The sequence below is a fragment of the Rhinolophus hipposideros genome, assembly GCF_964194185.1.
Source record: "Rhinolophus hipposideros genome assembly, chromosome: 17".
In the NCBI taxonomy this organism is placed as follows: Eukaryota; Metazoa; Chordata; class Mammalia; order Chiroptera; family Rhinolophidae; genus Rhinolophus; species Rhinolophus hipposideros.
This window is the reverse complement of record NC_138063.1, coordinates 6,694,891-6,716,865: the sequence shown is the minus strand read 5'-3', so window position 1 is coordinate 6,716,865 and position 21,975 is coordinate 6,694,891. Positions and strand designations below refer to the sequence as shown.

The window sequence follows — 21,975 nt, the reverse complement described above, 5'->3', positions numbered from 1 at the left end:
GTCAAACAATATGTTGTTGTTTTTTCTGTCTTCTTTTACTTAGCATAACGTTTTCAAGCTTCCTCAATGTTATAGCATTAGTACATTTTAATTTTTTTTTTGCCTAATGCAAGTTTTAGGTGTGCAGGATAACACATTCAGACTAGTGTACCTTGCATTTCCCACCGTGGTAAAGAACCTTAACTGAACTAGTTGTCATCTGAGGTAGTTAGCTAAGAGTGTTGTGAATGGTACATAAAAAGATGTCTTGACTACATATCTGCTCCTGGGGATTGTGGATTATAGTCTTATTTATATTTTCTAGTCGCTTTCAAACAAACATCTACTACCTAGGTAGTAAATATTATTTTTAAACCAAAATATTTAAATTCTCAGAAAATTAATAAAGAAGGAGTGGGTAGGTGGACAGAAAAGAAATGTGGACATACAATTTTTTTCTCGCTGAAGCCAAGATTTTTTATCTGTAAAATAATGCTTTTATTATATTAGCTGTTTCCCCAAGTGCTCTTTAGAGTCTGGAAATTAATGGATGACCTCCAAGGGCCATCGTTGGAGGAAATTAGATGAGAGGAGAGTTTCCAAGTGGGCAGGTATCCAGTCCATTCTCCAAGCATTATTGGGACAAGTTCCACTTTTGATGTGCATGACTTCTGTATTGTGTATGTGTGTGTGTGTGTGTGTGTGTGTGTGTGTATGTGTGTGCATGTATATATATGTTTCTTAAAATAAAGGACTCCATTACTTTAAAAACATTTTGAAAGCCAATGTGAAAAATAATTTCTTAGGATAATTCTGACTATACTGTCAAAATATTAAAATATTATTTTGTTATTTTTTCAAATTGCCTAGAACATTATCTAATCTTGGCCTGTGTAAACATTTGGGAATAAATAGAAACCAAAAGTATTGGGTTGTGGGTATTTAAAAAATTTTAATAAAAACATGTATTGCTGATCCCTTGTAGACTATTTTAATTAAAATGATAATATACATTAATTTCAATTTTTAAGATGTCAGAGATATAAATAGAATAATAGTCATTGGGGTATTTTTGAGGGTTTCTGGAAATCAACTGGAGATTTTAGCTGCAGCAGCTACCTTTATTATAGCTATCTTGTGTTCATTTCTGTCATTTAACCACAAAAATAAATTTTCATTAGTTTAAACCAATAAGAATGCAACTTCTATTTAAAGAAAAAAAAATTGCAGTTCTATTCTTATACTAACCTACCAAACACATTACCATCATTGAATTCTTTTGGAAAGATGTTTAATAATATTTATAGGCCTAATTTTATTTTTGTACTTCTAGGATTTAGATGAAATTATATATATTTTATTTGGCTCATCAACAAAGTTTCTATTTTTATTGACTTGGGACATTTTAAAATTCATTTTAGAAATCAACGTATATATCTTTATGATGTCATTATGTGGGAATAACCAAAAGAAAAAAAAAATATATATATATATATATGTATGTATGTATACATATTTTAAAAAATGTGAACACCAAGTCCTTTTTCTTTTTCCTCCTCTCCCATATTTTGTCTAAGTAAATAAAAATTCTGCCTGGGAAGTGGGAGATATGCAATGAAAATATTAGTTCCTTTATTTAATTAACTAATGGTACTACTTCTTTAACTTTTATTTAAATTAAGTGGATGTTTTTGTGTGTCTTTTGCTTTCGCATTAGAGTTTAATACTCTCAAGTCAAGCTCAGCCTGGACCAGAGGTGTATTCCCCTCTCACAGTTCAGAGATGCATTTTAACTCTCTTATTTTCAAAAATGTGAAATAAAAGAGATTTGAATTCACCAATATCATGATAATTTTCTACTGTCTCAAATTGACTCTGATTTTTAAGTATTTATTAAGAGATTTCTGTGATAATAGTGCCCGTTATACAACAATTTAAAGGCTAATTGAATACAGTACTTTAAGAGTTCGTGACTCACACTTATGGTAGGCTTGGTACTGTTTTTATGAAAGAGTATGTTTTGCCATTTATAGAGATCCTTATAACATGAGAAAAATAATTTTTTACATATACATGTTTTTATGTCTCAACTTTTCCTGCAGTGCCGTTAACGTGCCGTCTAACTCAGGCAGCAGGTTGGAGTCAAGATCAAACCACGATTCCTAGGACTTGATCCAGATTTTCTTTAAAACAGTAGATTACGCTGCGAAGCATTGCTGTCTGGATGATTTTTGTTTCAGTTTGTTCATAGCTGGGATTTATTACGAAAATATGGCAATCCCTTATAATCTAAGGAAATAGCATCTTTTACTTGCACAGCGTGCAGGTAATTCATTTTTACAAGAACTCACAGTGTGAGGGATATAAATGACGAACATCTAAGTATTACCTTGTCTTGTACACCTTTAACTAATAAATTATTTAAAAAAAAGAATTCCAAAGCATAGATTATCAAAAAGCAGCAAATTTTGAAAATAGTGAATCCCGTGTTAGAGAAAATTTATTTATAAAGCTTAGCAAGTAATGGCTTACTATTGCTATATTTATTAACATGAATCAGAACAATTATGCATTGAGGAGGATTGGTTCTATTTTGAATGAGGTTATTTAGCAAGGTTGTCCTATAGTCATAGTTTAAGGATTCATAAATGAGATATGTTTGCTGAATCATCTTAGAAAAATTCATTTTTCTCTATGTGGCCTGTTTTCCCTCAGTTTCCCTCAGTTCCCTCAACAAGTAAAACTGGAATTTAATATAGTTCCTGAGAGGAAAAAGTACTTTTCATTCATGTAACGAATGTTGAGTCGTGTTTTGTTTTTGTTTTTGTTTTGAGAGAAAACAATGCTTGGCCTTATCAATTTAGACATAGCAAGGAGAAGGTTTTTTTTTATTTCTGTGTATGTGGTAATCCTGGAGTTGAAGTTACCAAGAAAAAATCATTATAACACTGTAAAATTGAGTTCGAAATAGGTTCACTGCATTAGAAATGGGTTATATAACATTTTTGTTTTTATTCCTTATGTATTTGATACCTTAATGTATACAGACTACATGAATGACTATGTTTGAAAGATGTGGAGAGAGAGAGAGAGAGAGAGAGAGAGAAACTAGGAGAGAGAAAGAGAGAGTAAGGCGCTTAATATTTTAGTAAGATAGGCCTTCAAGATTATCTAGCCTAATTTCCTGACTCTATATGTAGTGTATGGGGAAATCAGGTTTAGAATGATGGAGTCACTTTTTTCAAGACCACAGCTGGATAACAAAGCTAATAATGGGTACTAGCAGAGATAAGCCATGTCTTAGTCTCATCTTTCCACTACTCTATCACTCGAAACAAGGGATCTCAACTGATAGCAGTTTTACCCTCTAAGAGACACGGCAATGTCTAGAAACATTTCTGATTGCCACAGCTAGAGTGTGCTGTTGGTAACTAGGGGGTAAAGGCCAGGGGTTCTGCTAAACACCCTGCAATGCACAAGACAGCCCCAGGTAACAAAGTTATTTGGGCCAAATGTCAGCAGTGCTGAGTTTGAGAAATCCTTCCGAAACATGACGTACATTATAACATTATCAAGCAGGAAAAGAACACTTTACCATTTACTCTGCTATGAGCTTGGTCAAAATCCAATAGCTAAACTTTGAATCCTGATTATATAAAATATATCTGATTATTTAAAAAGAAAGTGTTTTTCTCTGTGCCAGTTTTCCATAGGTCACCATTCCCAAGGGAAGTTCCTGAAACGTTCAAAGATTCACAAAGATAAACGCATTATAATTTCAGAAAATCTCACAAAGATAAACTTATCATGTGCTTATTAAAGTATAAGTGATAGGTCTAGTTGTTTTTGTCAGGGTCCTGGAACAAGGTCACAACTACAAAGTGAGCACTTAGAGAGGTAGGAAAAAAAGTCATGTTATCACACTGGGTCACGCCTATATTTGCTTAATTTTCATTTTTAGAATATGAAAATATGCTTTTAAACTATTTTGTAGATATTGTAGTTAGTTCTACATAACTACTTTTTTAAGTAATGGCTACAACAGTTATATGCTGCTTTAGAATAATTCTCCAAATATTGTTAAAGCCATTGAAATCGTTGCAATTAAGATTTAACGGTACAACTGATTCAAGTAGTTAAGTCCACACAAAATCTTTTCTGTCTGTCTTACTTTGTCCGTATTTCTTTTTGTCTTATTTTTGTCAATGAGACACACATGTGTGGTATCAATGCTATTAATTATTTCAATTTATAAAAGTAGGACAAAAATTAGTAGAAATTTAAAAATCACCAGAGATGTCAAAATCGCCATTCAATGTTTTAAAGCATACCTTTTAAAGGTATACCTTTCTAGTTTATTTTTTCTGCAATTTGTGCAATTCAAGATTACTCTCATTAATTTTGTTTTCTCTAATGCTTTCATCGAAGGGCCATTCATCCATTCCTTTATCCATTTATACCTTATTCACTTATCCATTAGTTTTTTGGCTTATTTGCAAAATATTCAAAGAAAAATACAATATTATCTCCTTAAGAAATTCAGTTTGTTGAGGAAACAGATGTGTAAATAAGTACACAGCTATAACCTTTGGCTGTAGTATTCACTCTTTCTGTGGGAATCAGGAAAAGCCTCATAGACATGGTGAGAGATAGCTGTCACACTGGGTCAGGTTTGCTGTGGGAGTTTGAAATTTCACATAGTTTCTTCTGGAATGATGGAAAAGGATCTGGGGTAACATCAGTTCTGATTAATATGTATTCCCCATTGTTTCTGCAGTTAGATACTGTTACAACTTTCTGTTGGCCTGTAGGTCCCAATCTAATAAGTAAGGCCACAAGAGAAGTGTGATGACAGTGGTGTAACCAGATGAAGTTGTCTTTTCCTCACATCACGAAAAGCCTGCATGCTGGCAACCGTGGTCCTGGCTCCTCCTGCCGTTTCCAGTGTCGTTTCCATCTGAATCGTGACCCTAGGATCAGTTAAGGAATTCTTCTCTATCTTCAGCCTCCCAGCCTTGTTCAAGGAGGAGGAAGAAGAAAAAAGTGAAACAATGTGGTGTCATCCATATCAGGAAGACAGAACTTTCCACAAATGCTCATTAGGCTTTCACTTATGTATCACCAGCAAAAGTGTGCCGTGGAGCTATGTGTATTTGTCATCGGAGTCTTGGTATAATAATATAAGCTTTTTTTTTTTTAACTGCCCATACTGTTGTCCCAAATAAAAATAAAATTTATTTTTGTGGGGAGGAGGCAGAGAAATGATTCCAGGTTAGCAAACAGCAGAACTCACAGGGAGGACTTGAGATGTACAATGAAATTGGAATCTACACATGCACACAAAAATCAGCCCATATTGATGTGTGCTTAGTGCCTTGTGATGCTGGCAACTTGCCAACAAGTTATGAAAACTCCAAGGCTGAATTTTCTGTTCTCTTTTTTTTATGCTCCTATTATTTGTTATGGGATATGTAGTGTTAAGGTAATGAAGAGGTTTGTGTGTGTGTGTGTGTGTGTGTGTGTGTGTGTGTAAAAGGGGGTGGGCAGAGAAAGAGAGAGTGAGTGGCCATGGTGGCAGTGTACTCTGAACTAAGATGGAGACACTGGATAACTTTGCTTCCATGCCACTGGTAGGTCCCACACTGTCAGTCAACAGCATTTGTAATCCAGACTTAGCAATAAGGACAAAGTTGGACACCTACTCTACTTTCTGACCCTAAGAAGGTGGGGTTGTGGGGGTGAAAAAGAACCTTAATTTGACAAAGCTTCTGTTGAGACAGTGTTCTTTATATATATATATATATATATATATATATATATATATATATATATATATATATATATATATATGCCGATTATACTGATCAGTGATTTATACACTTGCCTGTAAAACATTGATGTAGTGAAAACAAAAATCTGATTGGTGTAGGTTCAAGTGATGGAAGGAAATAAAGACAGAGAAACGGACAATTCTTTCAGGTTTTACTATAAAAGCAAGCTATTATATTTGAAGGGTAAAATGGTGTGAGGGCTCAGGAATAACAAAAAAGTTGCTAGCTTGAGAGCCTGGATGGATGGTAGTATTGTTACTTAAGGTTGAGAATACAAGTTATAGTAAAGGTTTTGGAAGAAATATGAGATTTGGCATTTGAAGATTATTAGTGATTCTAATGGCTCCCTGTGAATGTTCTCATTAGACTGTTACAAATACAGATCCAAAGCTTGATAAGCTGTTTTTGGCCGGCCATATATATTTGGGAATTTTATGTATATTACTGTATTTGCCCATAACGAATCACCACAAACTTGGTGATTAAAACAATAGGTATTTATTGTCTCACCGTTTTGGATGCTAGAACTCCCAAATCAAGTTGTCAGTGGGCCCATAACCTCTAAAGAGAGAGAGTAACCTTCCTGGCCTCTTCCTGGATTGTGGTGGTTCCCAGCAATCCCTGCTTTGTGTATGTATCACTCCAACCTCTACCTATATTCCCACGGTGTCCTCTCCTGTGTTTCTGGATCTAAATTTCCCTCTTCTTGTGAGGACACTGGCCATTGGGTTAAGGCCCACCCTAATTCACTGTGACTTCATTTTAACTGGGTTACATCTGCAAAGACCCTATTTCCAAATAAGGTCACATCACTGTGACCAGGCACCAGGGCTTTTTAGGGTTTGCAATTCAACCTGCAACGATGCGTATGACAAAAGAAGGCACAAAACACATGAAGTCACCCTGACAAAGGATGTGGGGTGACACTAGGACCAGCGATTATTGCTTATTGGTATTCTACCTTGAAAGGAAAGGGAAGTAATAAAGGACGGAGTAAATACATGGCATGGTCCACAAAACAGAAAAAATAATCCGGAACCGTTGAATTCTGGCAAATACATTATGAAGAAGAAATTTGATAAGGGGTTAAAATCTTCAGAGATCAGAATTTGCATGAGTACTGGAAATAGACCACTGTCACTCTTGCTGAATATGTAGAGGAACTAGCATGAAGGCAGGTAGATAAGTAAGGAGGACATAGAAATCCAGATTATGATGGTTGCCTGAACTGGGCATAGTATTGAAGGAAACTGAAAAGGCAGTGATGCTGGGTTGGATACAGAATCGAAAAGGAGTCAAGGAAGGCTTCCAGGATTTTTGTTAGTAAACCATAAGCCTGGTTGGCATTATTGAGATAAACAACACAGCAAGTTCACAGAGAAACGATGATTTCAGTTTTAAATATGTTGATGACATATGTGTGGTATTTTCTAGTGTGCTGATGCACATGAGTGTTGGAGACTCAGAAGAGGATTGGATCCAAATGTTGATAATTTGGAGTCCTTGGCCAAGAAAGATGATCATTGTAACCATGATAATGGGTGCCATTATCCAGGGAGATAATACATTTACATGAGAGCATATGTGATGTACGCAAGGGGTTGGAGGGAAGAGAGGCAGCACCCCAGGGAGTGGGGGAGGCAGTGGCAGTGATCAGCAGGAAGGCCTGGTGAGTGTTGTGCTCAGATAGGAGAACAGAATCTTCACGTCAGCAGGATTGTGAACAGCATCAGAGGCTGTGAAGATGGCAAGTAGAGTGAGGACTGAGAGGACGCTGTACATTGAAAAGAAAACAAAATATGCATGTGCACAAGTGCGAGTGTCTGTATGTGCATGGGTGTGTTTTCAGAGACAGTCACGTTGCTGCCTTAAAGGGAGTAGGTGGCAGATTATATGGATTCGTAGTTGGAGAGAGTCTTTGAATAATTTGGAGAGGAGGGGAGAATGGTTCCTACAAAGAAAATGAGCTAATTGAAAGTGAAATTGATTGACATACATGAAATTGAAGAGTTTATGGTGTTTAAAATATCATAGGAACATCCAGACAAAAGGGAGAGTTCAAAGAAAGAGGGGAGAGAATGGTGGGTGATCATCTTTCCCGAGAAGATGGGGGGCAGGAAACCTCAGTGGATTCACTTTCTACTGGAGAGTGGTATCCCTCTCCAAAGTAAGGAGGAAAGGAGACTGTGAAGCAGGAAGAGATGATGCAGACGTCGTTCAGCTAAGAATAATCCTCCAAATTAAGACGGGAGGAAGAAGACAATAATTTTAAGACGGGAACTCCCTGACTTTCACGTGCTGCTTTCATGCTATTAATAAGGAGTGCAGTGATCGTGTCTCTTCTGCCCTCTCTCCTTCTTTGGGCATTCTGTGCTGTTTGTTTCAACCAGAGAAGCTGTCTTTTATGTGGTCTACCATCACTCCTCCATCAGAACACTTCCTGACAGCTGTGTCATGTCACTGGGAAGTCAGTCCGTGTTTCCCCCCCAAGGCAAGGGGCCAGGCAGCTCAGGCTGGGGGCTGTGGAGCCTGCAGCTTCCCATCCTGCCGGCATGACTGAAATCAGAGGCTTTATTAAATACTTCATTCAATACTTTGTTTTCTTTTTTAGGGGGGCAGTATAGTGAAAATCATGATAAAAACGATGGTATTTTCTTTTGTTCCTGTGATTTTGCGATCGTGGCAGATAGATACTTTTTTAGTGTTTTTTTTTCTTTCTCTTTTTGCTTTGCCGTTTTACTGTTTCTATTACTATTACAAGTTATGCCTATTGTTATTAAACACTGAACAAACTTGTGGATGAAGGGGCGGGTGTTTTCTTTTCCATCCACAGTACATCGTTTCCAGTGGGTTGTGTGCAACATGTTGGCTAACCATGCTTTGTTAGGGAACACTGAAATGATTTCATTTTGGTTAGCTCACTTGTGATCCACAGAGGGTGTTGTGGTATTGGTTTTGATAAAACTTCACAACCAATGGGAATCTTGTTCGAGTTAGTGTGGAGTGGCCTTAATGCTGGAAATAATCCTGTTGGCCAGGACCCCAGAGCTCCACAGATGAGAAAAGGATGCAGGAAATTCTGTTGTTTATGCATGTGTCTGTAACACTGAGCCGCTAGAACAGCCCAGCAAGCCCAGAGGGTAAGATGCTTAATAACCTTGTGGTTTTCTACTTAATTTTTATATTTTCCTGCTGGGGCAGAGCATGTGTTGTTCTCGGAGCAGAGAGAAGGACAGTTACTTGTAAGATGCAGAACAAAACTACTGTAGGTCTGGGAAACAGGGGGATTTGGAGTTGCTGCTTAAAGTGGATTTGATTTCTTCCCTCCCTCTTCCATTCCCCACTGTTGGCATTATTTATCCTGACAGCTTGTCATACATTTCCTGTCTTAAAAAAAAAAACTGTATACTAAACAAAACTCAGGTAAGAATTTCACTCTAAATTAAGAGAACAATATGATATGTGGATAGTAAAACCTTGTTTGGTAGTTCCAAGTGGATATAAGTTAGTCAATGTGTTTGAAGTAATCTATATTGTTCGAGGAAAAGAAAAGGAAAATTGTTATGCAAACCCTCATAAGTTACGCTTCATGTACTTAGAGTTGTTTTCATGCTGAATTCCTGTCATTGTTAACTGAAAAGCATACTTCAGACTTAGCAGTAATATTGATTTCTTTATATAAGTTACCTGGGTGGTGGGGAGGAGATAGGGAAATAGAATAAAATAATGAGATCCTGTGCATAATAAAAAGAAAACGGATACTTAACTCTACAGACAGTGCTTACAGAACTGAAGAAAAAGGGATCTCTGGAAACCATTGAGCAGTATTTACTTATGTTTCCTGCAAAGATAAATTATAAAATGAATGTTGAGTGGATGTCTATTAAATAGAAATATAAGGAAGATGTTCTTAAAAAACATAATTAGACACATGTAAGTAACATATGGTATTGAATTACACAACGATATTTCTTGATATTTTCATTTACATCAACACTAATTTTTCTACTTTGTAAAATTACGTAAACACCCTTTTGCTGATATTTTGTGGGATAGGGTGTTGTTATGAATTCTGATTAAATGTTTTGTTGTTAATCATTTTATAGTCAAATATCCTCACATCTACATTAAATGTTCTTGAATTCTCACTTTTATCCACATTTTGATGTAAGCATTAGATTACAAAGAAATCTCGAAAAGCTAGTGATACAATATATGTATGTTTTGTGTGATTTTGCAATATCAATGTAAAATATCAGGGTGTGTATTTGAATGATATCTAGAAAGAAATGTTTGCTATGAATTACTTTTCATTCAAAACGTTAAAAATAATTTTCTTGTGAAATAACAGATCATGTAATGGTTTCTCTTTTGCATTCTTCATTTGTTTTCATTGGATTCAGTAATTGATTGATCACTGGGACATAGCTTTTTGGTGCCTCACTATGGGTGTGGTCTTGAAATTTCTGAGGGTTTCATCCAATTATTAGAGTCACAAACATAATGGCAGTAATTCTTTAAAATTGAAAATGATCTGAGGCCACTTCTAGATGAAGAAGTATCCTGCCTCTTATGCTAATATTACAAGGTCGATTGAATTCTGCCATAATGTGAAAATTTTCAAAAATTCCCTTTTTAGAAAGATTTTAGAGAAGGCTTGAACGAAAAGTCTGGCTTTCTGAACTTAGCCATGAAAAATCAGTGGAACTTGGATAGTTGCTGAAAAGCCAAAAGACTCTTCTACTTTGTAGTAGTTGGAGCAAAGGGTATTGAGGCATGAATTAAGACAAAGCAGAGAAGGAAAGATGGGTACCCTACCTCATTGAGGCAGAAAAAACACACCTTTGTGAGGAGCAGACATTGAGCTCCATGGAGAGAGCAGACAAAGTTGTGGGGCATCTGAAAATGCACAGAGTGATTTTGTCCTCTGTATGATATAATGGGCGCAATTGTAAATTTCTGAAGAGATGGAGTCGTGTTTCCCTTTCCTCCTCCACCTCCTTAATAATCATTATCTTCATTGTCGTCATCCTGCCAACACAAAATCATGTTTCCTATGTGCAAGATAATTGACATACATGAGTACAATTTTGAAAGTCATGCAATAAAATGAATTTCATTTTGTATAGTGTCTTCCTTTTACACATGAAGGAATCTGATATGCAGAAACATGAAATGATTTATTTAAAGCTGCGGAGAGAGTAAGTGCTGAAGCCAGGATTTCAAACAATGTCTGTCTGGCTCCGGAGCTATTTCCACTATGTTGCACTGGTATTTTAGGAATGTCAATCCGGCCTAAATTAAGCAGGATGGTTTGAAATGGGCGTTGGGGTAACAGTGCAGGGAGGAGGCGGTGAGAAAATGGCAAAGATCAATTCCAACATCTGCAAATCCAGGCTAATCGCAATTCTCTCAGGTGGTCTACTCTCCTTTGGGGATAGAAAGAGAAATTGATACTGAAAATAAGCTTTTTACATTTAAACAGGCTGTGCTGGCATTCAACTCTTATGCTTTTTTCTCTCTCATTTTCTTGAATGTTGTATTCAAAGAAGACAGCTTTGATGTCTCAGGAAATTTAATCACTGATTTTTATCGATATTACCAGAAATGAAATATGTGAGGTGACTGGCAATAATACTGGGAACACATGGGTTTCCTTTGTTTCTTCTTGATGTGTGATATAAATGAATGCTTAGTGACCACACTTTCTTAAAATTATGGAAAAAAATTATTATCAACGAAAAGTATCATCTAGGCTTTCAGTGGGTGAAGAGCATTTATAAAATATATGCTGCTAATAATGTTACTACAGTATATTCATAGTGAAAAGAATAGATCCTAGTTATTAAAACTTCCCCCCTCATGCAGCCAAACTTTAAACATGCTATTTCACTTTCTCTCTAAATAGAGTAGGACTAGTATCTAGAATAGTACTTCATTTTATTTTTTTCTGTTTTTCATTGTTTTCAGTTACATAAAGTTATCTCATATTATAAGATTTTTTGAATATATGTATTCATATCATGTAGATATGTATATGTGAATATAGTATCTATGCTGCCATTGTAGCAATGTACTATCTACTGTCTTAGAAGCTTACTGTCATTTAAGTAGGTTTTACTGGACTAATGCTTTTTTGCCATGCACCCAAACAGATGAGGATAGTTGAAATGAAAAGATCCATCTTCTAAATTTATCATTACTAAAACAATAAATTCGTTGTCATTTTACATGTTTGGTCACTGACCTTATGACATTTTAATTACACAGGTCTTGCTGTATTTCAAAACTGTATTTCTTAGAGGGCCTTTTGTATACCCAGTGCTCTATCCTCAGTGTCCTGACCAGTTGTAGATGCTCGATTTTGATTGATTGTGAGTTTGAGAAGTTGATTGTAAATAGGAAAACTGGATATTGTATTGGGAGAAGTCAGCTCATCAAAGAGAAAGAAGATAGGTTGTGTTCAAGGCTATTCTATTGAAACCAAAGCCTTGCAGAGGATTATTAATATTATTATACAGGGTCTGACAATTAAGTTCCAGAACTTGTTGCAACGATGTTGCTAACCTGTTTTGAGATCAGAGGGATTATTCGTTATAAATTTGTACAAACTGGACAGTTAACCAAGTTTACTATTTGGATGTGCTGAAAAAGCTGTGTGAAAAAGTTAGACGATCTGAACTTTTCGCCAACAATTCATGGCTCTTGCATCACGACAATGCACCAGCTCACAGGGCACTCTCTGTGAGGGAGTTTATAGTCCGTAAACAAATAACTGTATTGGAACACCCTCCCTACTCACCTTCTCTGGCCCCCAATGACTTCTTTCTTTACCCGAAGATAAAGGAAATATTGAAAGGAAGACATTTTGATGACATTCAGGACATCAAGGGTAATACGATGACAGCTCTGATGGCCATTCCAGAAAAAGAGTTCCAAAATTGCTTAGAAGGGTGGACTAGGCTCTGGCGTCAGAGCATAGCTTCCCAGTGGGGGTATCTTGAAGGTGACCACAGTGATATTCAGCATTGTGGTATGTAGCACTTTTTATAGAATAAGTTTGTGAACCTAATTTTCAGACCTCATATATCTAAATATTATCTGAGTGATTTCTATGCAATGGTATTTGCTAAGAATTGCTGTTATGTGTAGCAAAGATATAAAAATATTTTATGTTAAACTTCTGATAGAAGTTTCTTTGTTATTATTTGTTTTTTTGATAGGTAAAGTCAGAGATATCCATCATATTGAGTAGGAAACATATGTTTGTTGCAGAACCTACAAATGGTATCTTGTCATATACCTGCTTTTAATTTGTGGAACTAAAGCTTCAAAAACAAACAAAACAAAACAAAGTAAAAAAGCAGAAGTGAGCCCATCAGACATTGGCTGATGAGCATTTCTAAGATGCAGTAACACTTTGGAAATGTACTGTGAGGCAAAGCAGCAATGTTCAATGAAAAAGAGCCTGAGACAACTTTAGAATAGTTTTTATGTGAAAATAGTTCAGAGGGGTTTTCATATAATTTTTCATTTACTCCTTTAGTGAATTTAGGATTATGAAGGCATATGCCAACACTTGAATTTATGAGGGCCTCAAAAGATCAAATGGCTTTATTATTCAGTGTATATTCATGGATTCCTATCTTCTCTTTGCTCATCTTTGGGATGAGATGAAAATATAATTCATGAATGAAGAGTGTGAATTATAAGTGCTTAGTGGAATGAGGATAACACTTGGTAGAAAAGGAGAGGAGAGGGAAATGTAGAAGCGCCAGGCAATCCATTGGAGTTTAATGCCGTTCTGGAAGGTTCTATGTGCAAGCTGTTCCTCATTAGGAGCTAGAGTAATCACAGGGATGTCCTAAGGACTCAGGTATGCTTCATCCATCTTTAGTTCAGAACCTTTTGGTGAGCATAGTCAATGGCAAGACTGAGTCGGGTCAGGGACATGTTCCTTAGGGTTGCTCTCATCCCTTTCTCTGATGCTGCCCAAGCTTCTCTACTCTTTTCTTAATAACAAAGCTTAACTTAGAAAACATATGATTGTGTGGGTTGACAGCATTGATTGTGGCAATTCTGGTGTGTTATAGATGGGATGGCCCTGGCTGAGGAGCAAGATGATGATTTTTTTTTTTTTAAATTAAAGTTTATTGGAGTGACAATTGTTAATAAAGTTACATCGATTTCAGCTGTACAATTCTGTAACACATTATCTATATCTCACATTGTGTGTTCACCACCCAGAGTCAGTTCTCTTTCCATCACCATGTATTTGACCCCGTTTACCCTCTTCTAGAGCCCACCTCCCCTTTACCTTCTGGTAACCACTAAACTATTGTCTGTCTCTATGAGTTTTTGTTTCTTCATTTGTTTGTCTTGTTCTTTTGTTGTTTTCAGTTTTATATACCACATATCAGTGAAATCATATGGTTCTCTGCTTTTTCTGTCTGACTTATTTCACTTAGCATTATAATCTCAAGATTCATCCATGTTGTTGCAAATGGTACTGTTTCATCTTTTCTTATGGCAAAATAATATTCCATTGTGTGTATCTACAACATCTTCTTTATCCAATCATCAATCAAAGGGCACTTTGGTTGTTTCCATGTCTTGGCCACCGTAAATAAAGCTGCAATGAACATTGGAGCACATAGGAGTTTTAAGGTCAAAGGCATTACATGCAGCACAGCCATTTGCTGATGGGGACGATGCAGGAGAGAGATAGAAATCGATTAAGTAGGAAAGAGGACAGTCATATCCAGTGTTCTGAATGATGTCCATGTTATTTTAGTGTGACGACTGCAGCATTGCCTCTTCTGCCATTATGTGACCATGTGACAGAATGACAATGTCCTATTCCATTATGTTTGAATGGCAGGCAGGACTGCTTTGATGTGTATCTCCATTATCAGTAGTATGCATTTTCTAAGTATATTTGTAAATAATGTTTTCAGTAATTATCTTAATTAAAGTATAGATAGCAAACTGCTGTAGAGACAGAAATAAGGCCCCAAAACACTGGACATAGTTTTAAAAAAATCAAAACATAGTCTTCTATTCTGTAAAAATATCTATAAAGAAAGAACTTAATTTTTGTGCATGCTCTAGAGTAGAGCTGTCCAGTAGAAATACAATTCAAACAACATTTACAATTTAAGGTCACTTAAAAAGTTTAAATATAAATGTGAAATTAATTTTAATACCATTTTACTTAACTCAGCTTATTAAAATTATTATCATTCCAAAATGTCATCAACATAAAATTATTAATGAGTTCTTTTAAATTGTTATTTTCTGTGCTGTGCCAAATTTACATTTAGAGTACATCTCAATTCAGACTACCCTCATTTCAAGAGCTCACTAGCTCCATCTGAATAGTGGCTAGCATAGTAGATAGCACAGGCTATAATATTCGCAAATATAAACAATCACAGGGTGGTATCATAGCAACCATAGGTCATATTTAAGGCATTTGACTCATCTCCTTATATTAAATGAAAGTATGGGTCTGGGTGACCTTTCCAAGGAACAGATTTACCTCAGGTGTTCTGATTCTGAACTCAGAATTCTCTGGCTTCTCCTGCACTATTCTGATATTGTTATATCAATATATTTATGTTATATCGTTACTGAGAAGTATGGAAAATATGATGACCTGTGGAAACAACTGGTACTAATGTGTTCTCTCCTCGCTGTAATTAAAGAAAACCTAATTGGCGTGAAGTAGGCAATGATGAAACCCAATTCTAGGAATCCACACATTTCCTAGTATTTTTTGTTTCTTTTTTTAGTATAAATTAAATGAAAGATACAAATCTGGAACATCATAGAAAAAGAAAAAATAAAACAGTTTTAGGGAAAGATTTAAAATTGTGGCATTATAAGGATTACTTGGGGAAGAGTTGGAAACAAAATATTTATACAATTGTGAGGATAAATAAAAACAAAGCAAGTTTTCAGGAATGTGTGAGTAATCTGGTCTTCAACTTTTTGCAGTTTTCATTGCACATGTCTTATATTTTCTATTTTAGGGACTGGAAAGCCAGAAATTTAGAGAAATATAAACCCTAGCTATTCACTTCCTGGTTTTGTTTGTATGTTTGTTTGTTTGACATTTTCAATCCAATTCCTTTGCTAAGGAAATAAACCACTCTGCCTACAATAAAAACAGAGAGGAAAACCGATACCAGATCGATTAGCAATTGTGTTAAGACCTCTGCTTTATATAGTTAAATTGCTTTTGTCTTTAGTGTTTTGTTTTTTTTTTTGCCAAACCCAGAAATATCAACACTTAAAAAGATGATTGGAGAAGGTGGGAGACTCTATGTCTAAACCGATTACTATTAATAATGCATTTTGTCTAAAATGGAGAAAGTATGGACAGGGAAAAATTTCACTAGCAAGTATAATAAATCAGTTACATCAAATCAGTTACATCAAATCAGTAATCAGTTACATTTTTAAATATTTACATTTAATTACATTAAATATTTACATATAAACATTTACATTTTTAAATATTCCATGTCTTTTATTTAAGATTGCAAAACCTTACAAATGAAATATTCCCAGTGAAATCAAGATTTTGGATCTCATTATTATAAGAAGTAACTTAGGTATTGCATAACTACCATATGTGTTTTTCTGGGGAAGTTATTTTCCTCCAAATAATATATCTGAAAATTATTATACTGGTTTTATTTTACATTAAAATTGAAAACAAAGACTGAAATACATGATTGATATTAATCTTAGTAGAGTCCTTAGAAATATAACAAGGCTATAAATCTAATGCCAGTGACTAAGATAAGAAGTCATCATTTTGTCTAAACATCAGCATATTATTAGTTGTGGTTCTGATAATTTGTGGTGACCTGTATGTATACATTAATATTTCTCCTTATGTAGTACATAGTTAAGAATGTTCAGTTTTTAACAATTCCATTGTTCTTCTTTTGCTTTTTCTATATTATTTTCAATTTTTCTGAATGTTAAAATGTTCCTTAGCCAGAGAAAATAATTTATTCAATATCCTTATGACATTTTAAATGAATAAAGTACTATAAATGAATATAGTTTTAATTATACACAGAATCAATTTTGCGTGTTCCTTTTATATATTTTTTCCATTCATGTTGTAAGAGGCACCAGGTACTTTCTGAAACTTACGCTTTTTCTATTAAGAGGTAGGTAGCCTTGTGATTTCAAAATAGATTAATCATGTATTTTAAGAAAAAACACAATTATGAAACATGGGTAAGTCAATATTCACTAATAATTTTATTTTCTCAATGTCATCTGCAGTCTCATTTTTAAAGGCATATAATTCAAAGACTGAATTTGACCTGCGGTAATTTGGGGTGTTCAAGGGCTAAAATGAAGCCGTGCAGTATTGCACTTTAAACACGTTGCCGTGGGTGGGTGGAAGCAGCTGGTTTCCTGTTTAAAATATTTTCAAAACTTTTAGAAAGTTCAGTTCACTCTCATCCCAGAGGTTTTTCATAAAGGATGAAGAGACGAACATGTGTAAATATTTATATGTAGGAGATTAATCAGGAATACGTGATTAAACTCCAAAAAACGGGGTTAGTTTTGTTTGTGTTATAGTTTATGCAGTTCTATAATATTATTTCCACTTCTTCCAGCATGTTCTAAATAATTTGCTTTGATTCTTTCATAAGAAAATTTTTGTTCCATTGAGCAATGGGAAAACATCTAGATAATTTGCTACAAGTGCATCGTTAGAGAAAAATAAATAATACATGTAAATTTCTGTGAGTCAGATTTCACTTGTAATCAGTGTAAAGCTCCACAAGGACAGATGTTTAAATTGATTTATTCACTGATGCACCTTCAACCCTGGAACAGGGCCTGGCACACAGTAGAAATTCAATAAATATTTGCTGAATGATTATTCAAGGCCCAAAGCTAAGAGATGTTTATTCTTATTCTACTTTAGCAACATGAAGAAATGAATAGGCCTTATTGTTTATGCATGTGTATGTTTTTAATAAAACAGTCATCAAAATCCATTGTTTCACATGTCTTTGCTGGTTTGTGTGTCTTTTATTTTAACTTTGTTTCATGAGTTGTTGAAATGATTTTAAAACCCTAAACTGGATGAAAACAGAAGTAAAGACAAATGGCAATATACATGGTACTTTAACTTTTTGAAAATTACTATGGTAAAATGAATTAATGAAGGAGGCCATGAGACTCAGGTGGCTGTCATGTCATGGCAGCCTACGTGAGGGCACCAAAATCTAAGCCTGTGAATGGCTCAAGGTTATGAAATTGGAAAGCGAAGGACAACCACTCACAGTCAGCTAGGCGTTAAGCTCTAGCTGATCAATCATTTCCTTGCTTTGCTTCCGTCTTTCCTCTGTGAAAGTCTCTCCTGAGCTCCTGGGAGTGAGTGCTGCCAACCACTTCTGCTTTGGCACTGCCAGATTTCAATGGATTCTTGCTCAGATAAACTCTTAAAATTGTTAACATGCCTTAGTTTATCTTTTAATGCTATACGTTTACCACTACATGCTTTTGATTGTGTGTATTTTAGTTTCTATAATAATTTTTCAGTCAACTTTAGAGCTACAGGGAGCTCTATGCAAGACTGTTCCTCTTTGAATAGGGTGAATTATGTACAAGAGACCTTGGTTTAAAAAAAAAAATGCAAAAAGTAAACAAAAACCTAATAGGACCAAAAATTTGGCAAGTTTTTCACATGGATTTGATTCTTGTTTTTGTTTTTTTTTTAAACTAAGGAAGTTATTTGTAAGCCTCAATGAAGCAATTTCATAAATTGGCAATTATTTGCATCAACATATTCAGCAGGTGGTAAAGTCCTGTTTAGATGCAGCTATGCGTCACACACATGACTTCTAATTATTAATAAAATGAAAATGCAGCCATAACAATTTGCACCAAGTCATTAGAAAAAATTTCCCCATATCTGCCTTAATCTGGAAATAAAATCTCTATTGTTAATGTGTCTTAATGCTTCCTGAACACAGGATATTCTCTGGGTATTTGTAAATTTAGTGATTTTTTTTTAAAAAGAAAGACTCTATTTTGAAGAATTTTCTTAATAAGGAAGACTAAATGTAAAACTATATATACCAAGTAGCTTCCCTGGAAACTTTCAATAAAACAGTTTCCTGTTTTGTCAATACAATGCAAACTTTAAAAAAGGGAGCAATTTAGGCAGGCAGGGGAGGTTTTAAGAAATAGGGAGTTTTGGAAAGGATAGCCAAGGTGATTAAGTGATTGAAAGTTAGAAGGCTTTCTGGAAGACCTGAGCGTAGACAGATAGCAGAAATGACAGGTGATGATTTTGGGGCTTTCATAAAGCATGAAGGACAGCAATCTGTCACAGGTAGGGAGAGAAGCTGAGCTAAAAATGAGTGGCTCAAGCTGGAGAGGAGTGTTAGACTGAGTTTGGACTTAATGCGCTAAATATGTTATGTTCACTTAAATGGGAAAATGATTCTGTCACCAAATGCGGGTAACTTTTAAGTTATCCATATTGGAAATCAATATAAGATTCTCCTACCAACACTAATAAGGTAAAACTCCCATGAGGTATAAGCATAAATATACGTATGGTGTTAGATTTTCATCATTACTTGATCGGTGCTTAATCTTTTCTTATTTAAATACTCTATGGTTGAAAATAAGGAGATTGTAAAAGCTGTAAGTCATAATTGGGTTTACAGAGAGGAAAATCAGCTTCTCATCATTCCATTAAGAGGTTTCAGTATTTTAATGGGAAAATCTATTTTAATAAGTTTATTGAAAATATATGAAAGGTCCACGCTGCATTAATATGTCAAGTGGTCTTTGTTCTACTTCAGGAACAAAGTGTTAAATTTAAAAAAATGTGTTTTGTGACAAAAATTTTAAAGTTAAAGCATTTATTTCTGAAGAAATTTTCTTTTTAGGTCTTTTGTGCTTTATAACCATTCAGAAATTGTGGCTCTATGTGATCACCGGATTATGGAAGTTATAAAGCATTAGAAAACAACTTTCATGTGGTGGTTTAGTTTAAATGATAGAAAAGGGAAGTATTTTAAAGAACATAATAATGAATTTGAATAGCTTCTCTATAGGTTAGCATTAAATATCTTTAGAAAGTAATGTCTTTCAGATGTTGAGTATAATAAGTTGAGTAGGTTGATGTTTTGACTAAATCAAGAGGAAGAAAAAGAAATCAAACTCTAATGAATATTCAAGAATTTTCTATTTAAAATATGAAACATACATATGTTAGTTCAAGCTGGTACTCTACATCTTTCATAGAGGAGGAATCATTCCTTCTGAAGGATTAACACAGAGGAATAGAGTATTGTCACCCAAAGAAAGGTGAATTACTTTGGTAATTCAAGACTAAAATCTAGGCCAGAATCAAAAGTGAGCTATCCCGGTGTCCAAGCAGAGGCAACTTGGAGATACAGAAATGGAAAGGAAAGGAAAGGAGAGGGGAGGAGGCTGGTGGATAAGACTAGCGCAGCTGTAATAAAGACTTGGAACTTAATCTTAAGAAAAATCGGAAAGCAATTGAAAGGGTTTCAGCAAAGACAAAATAAATTAAAAATATATTTAAAAGACCTCTCTAGTTGTTGAGAGGTAAATAGTATTGGAAGGGGGAACAGTGGAAATCTGTTTCAGTGAGCTAAGAGTGAGCTGACCTTACCTGGACTAAGGTGGCTGAGTTGGAGAAAAGTGAGCAGAGATAAAAACTTCTCTGAAGGTAAAATAAACAGGATTTGGTCATCGATTGGAGGATGAAAAATGAATAAGGGAAGTCTACATTTATGTTTACACAAGCTGAAAGGATGATGGTGAATTTTATTAATAGGAGAAAAATGGAGGAAAGCTAGAGTTATTTATAGAATGACAAATGTAAAGGGCTCTCCCTAAACTGCCCGAAGAAGGAAAATGCATGCTTTCCATTTACACACACACACACACACACACACACACACACACACAGACACACACACACACACACAAATACAGTTTTCATTTCCAACAAACCTGAGGATTCCAAATTAATGAAATCAGATTTTTTTTATATGGCCCAATGGACATTCATAAACATAATTTCATGCATTTGAATTTGGGGAGTTGTCAACTCTTTTAATTGAATGGTAGGTTTAGTTGTCTCTAGATTCATTGTCTTCTGTAGTCTGGTCACTGTGAGGACAGAGATAGAAATAAGATGCAAGTTCTGTCCCTAAGAAGCGCATAGACTGGTGGTAGAAATAGATGTATTAAAATGATGAGGTTGTGTCATAAATCCAGAATAAAGTAATTAACCAGAGCATGGGGCCACAGATGAGGGAGGAGCAAACTGATGGGGAGCTTAGTGCAGAGCCCCCATTTCTCTCCTGATTATCCACTCTCCGTCTCCATTACACGTGCATAGACACACAGACAAATTAAAAACTTGAACTCTATTTTGGTTTTCAAATATTTTTGGCACCAACATATTTTTATAGGCATGGGATCTGCGTCTTTTTATCTAGACTGTGTGCGTCATATACTGTTAAGTGCAAACTAAGAGTTGGTGACAGGGTCAGAGCAAAATACTAGAAAATACTAGCAAAATACTGTTCGTATGGTCTCTGAAATGCTCATCCTATTTGGACAGCAACCAAGAAAATAGCAGTATGAGTTGTTTACTTCAATTTATCATTTCATTGTTTCCATAGCTTCAGATAATTTGGAAGTTGGATTGTTTATATTCCTATATTGTGTTCTTTGTTTGCTCTTTAAGTGCTTTGCTTTCTAAATTTGTTAAATCTTATTTTCCTTTGATTTCATTTTAGCAGATAGGTCATTGCCCAATGGAGGGATAGAAAATAGAATAAAGTGTTCAAAGAGCTGATTCTTGGGATAATATCCTCTACTTCACCAAAGATTTGGTACTAGTAATTAGAAACGTGTGAACATTGGTTTTAGAGTGTGCATTTTAATTTTAGCCACAGATTCATGATGTAAAGAAAGGGAATTTTATGTAGTGAAAGGAATCAGTCAGAAAATAATAGCTACCATTTGTTGAATGTTTACCTTGTGCCTGGATTTTTATACATATTGTAGCATTGCATTCCCAAAGCAAACTCACGAGGTAGGTATTCTCACGCCAGGTTTATCGTTAAAA

General features: G+C 35.1%; 1 protein-coding gene across 3 annotated transcripts in view; it reads left to right on the top strand.

The window, feature by feature from the left end:
* Positions 1-8,767: 8,767 nt before the first annotated feature.
* The window catches only part of CCDC102B (coiled-coil domain containing 102B), a 207,373-nt gene continuing 194,165 nt past the window's right edge, over positions 8,768-21,975 (top strand). The window contains exon 1 of one of the 3 annotated variants that reach the window (XM_081078367.1): positions 8,768-8,950. The gene's annotated coding sequence lies outside the window, so the exon portion shown is untranslated. The remainder of the gene's footprint in view (positions 8,951-21,975) is intronic. The other 2 variants (XM_081078364.1, XM_081078366.1) reach the window with 2 other exon arrangements.